The sequence below is a fragment of the Hibiscus syriacus genome, unplaced genomic scaffold (assembly GCF_006381635.1).
Source record: "Hibiscus syriacus cultivar Baekdansim isolate YM2019G1 unplaced genomic scaffold, ASM638163v2 tig00112507_pilon, whole genome shotgun sequence".
In the NCBI taxonomy this organism is placed as follows: domain Eukaryota; kingdom Viridiplantae; phylum Streptophyta; class Magnoliopsida; order Malvales; family Malvaceae; genus Hibiscus; species Hibiscus syriacus.
In genome coordinates this window covers 1,619,475-1,622,423 of record NW_024063351.1, presented here as the reverse complement: position 1 = coordinate 1,622,423, position 2,949 = coordinate 1,619,475, and the positions used below count along the sequence as shown (strand labels likewise).

The window sequence follows — 2,949 nt, the reverse complement described above, 5'->3', positions numbered from 1 at the left end:
ATGGCATTGTTGGTAACTTCTACGGATGTTTTTCCTTGCCTACTATGTTATCAAACGCGAAGTTGCGTTGCATCTGTTTTTATTTATTTTTTCACGCAATTGATGTTGACAAGATTTTGCCAATGACTGTTCCATAACATGAAAAACTCTCAGGATATTCAATCATACAAATTATCTAGTATAATTCAATAAAATAATCTTTGAAAATTTTCAAGTATCTAATTCGTAAAAAGTAACGTTTAAGAAGTTTTAGATTTAATTACTCCATAGTTTAGATTTATAATTTGTAGCTTCCAAAGAAGATTGTGAAGAGCAACACTACGTGGTTTCGGTAAATTCATAGGATTAATTGGTAAAGAGTTTGCTAAAATGGCTTCCAATAGGATTTAAACACTGCATGTTCTCTAGTAGAAGTTCTGATGTTCAAGAATTGAAAAAAGGGTTTTTCCATTGACCGACAGCATATATATATATATATATATATATGCGAGGACGCCACTTGAGAAAATGCAAAGAGCCAATCGTCTAGTTTCTTTCATTTCCTGCTAAATTCTAAACTTTTACAGACGTGTGAAAGTAAGCATTGCAATGTCTCAGAAGAGGTAACAAATAACTCGCATAATTGTTTTCAGGATTAGTATATATGTTTGAATTCTGTAGCACCTGTTAGTTTTAACAAATTTCAGGCTTGAAGACAAGGTGGCAATTATAACGGGCGGCGCCAGTGGGATTGGAGCAAGTGCTGTGCATGCTTTCCATGAAAATGGTGCCAAGGTGATCATCGCGGATATCCAAGACGGCCAAGGCCAAGCCATAGCCGACAACTCGGCGAAAACGTTTCCTTCATCCATTGCGACGTATCGAACGAAGACGACATCCGCAGTCTGATCGATGCCACCATCACCAAACACGGAAAGCTCGACATCATGTACAACAATGCAGGCATCATGGACCGTCCAACAATCGGAGGGATTCTGGATGCTAAAAAATCAGACCTAGAAAAGATGTTCGAAGTCAACCTGATCGGTGCTTTCCTCGGGGCCAAGCATGCAGCAAGGGTAATGATACCACAACGTAAAGGCTGTATTCTCTTCACCGCCAGTGCTTGCACTTCGATCGCGGGGCTTGCGTCCCACAGTTACGCAGCAACGAAATACGGAATTCTGGGGCTGGCTAAGAACTTGACCCCTGATTTGGGGCAATACGGAATAAGAGTAAATTGTGTATCGCCTTACGGCGTCGTAACTGGCTTTCCGGGGATTACTGTGGAACAGAGATCGATTGTGGAACTGAACCTGAGCAATATGGGAAATCTAAAGGGTGAAATTCTCAAGCCAGAATGCGTAGCCAAGGCTGCTCTATACCTGGCCAGTGACGAAGCAAATTATGTGAGTGGACTCAATCTCCTGGTCGATGGCGGGTACAGTGTTGTGAATCCAACCATGTTCAAGTTTGCTAACTTGTTAATTAATTACATACCAAGCAAACAAGCCATCGACCTTTGGATAATTTACTCCTTTTCTAGTGATGCAAAATATGAGACTTTTTGGAGCTACATACATATATGAATATATAAATCAATAAAGATATGGTGGTATCCATGTAGTTTTTGTCGGATTAAAATCTGTAATTCTATGCATATGTACTTTATAATGTAATTTAAAGTATAATAAAAAATTATGTGATCAGTTATGTTATGTGTCATATTATGAAAGTGTCATGTAAATCAAATGCAGTATTTATAATTTGATAAGAGAAAATGTTATATCAAATCTTAAAGAGGTAGTGATCCCTCATAAATATGTTAATTCGTATTTTTCTTTATCCTGTCGAATATTACGACAAGTGAAAATATATCTTCTTAGAAAATCAAACCTAAAAGGTTCAAGGATTTAACATATCAATGGATTAAAGTACACTTCCACATCTAGTATTTGATCATTGATGATTCGTTATGATAAATTTTAGATTAATCTAATTTATATCGTATTGCATGATTCTATTAGTCGATTAATGTACTGGTTTTATATAAATACAATTCCTAATTAGTTGTATACGTGTAATTTGATTATAATGTGGAAGTGATTGTATGGTGGAAGTGTTGCTTGGTTGGTGCAACCAAGGTAATTGTTATGTAAAAGAATTCTAAACTTTTGTTTCACTACAAAGAATTTAATGAAATTTTATTTGAGAGGGTAAGTATAACTTCTAGCTGACAAAATTATATAACTTGAGATATAATATGTGCACATGCTTCCAACGAAATTCCGCATTTGCAGGTACCAAAATTTGAAAAACTATATTTAAAACACTCTGCAACAAATTAGGAATCAAAAACCTCTGCTTTCTAAAACACTTTCTTGCACATTTTGTATACGTAAGGAAATATTTTACTTAATTTGATATGTATAACTAAATTCTAGATTAGATATGTATTAACCTTATGATAATGTACATGAAAAAGGTGTTCAAATCTATAGATCACAGATCTATAAGAAACAAAGAAGAAGGAAGATGAAAATCAAAGTCAAAGGAAGAAGATGATCTAAACTATAGAGAGAAAAACAATAAAATATGAACTTTTCCGAAATTTTTATTAATATTCCAAAAACTGTATCAAACCCAATAAAACAAACATATTTATATAGAAAACCCAGATAACAGTCAGGCCCACTTAACACAACACTCAGCCCAAAGCAGTTACAACAACCAACTACTTATGGTTAATATATTGTTACTCTATCATTCTCCTCGGTTTCTCTTCCACTTGAACAGTTGTAGCAGGAACAATCTCAAGTCTTCTTCTCATATCACCAAACAACGAGGGAGGAATGGGTTTAGTCAAAATCTCAGCCACCTGCTCTGCAGCAGGAACATAATTGACAACCAGCTGTTTTGCTAACACCTTTTCGCTAACAAAATGATAGTCAATCTCAACATGCTTGATTT

The 2,949-nt window shown here is 35.3% G+C and overlaps 1 pseudogene; it reads left to right on the top strand.

Annotated features, from left to right (window-relative positions):
- The first annotated feature begins 513 nt into the window (after positions 1-513).
- On the top strand, positions 514-1,609 carry LOC120181067 (annotated as a pseudogene).
- Positions 1,610-2,949: the final 1,340 nt, after the last annotated feature.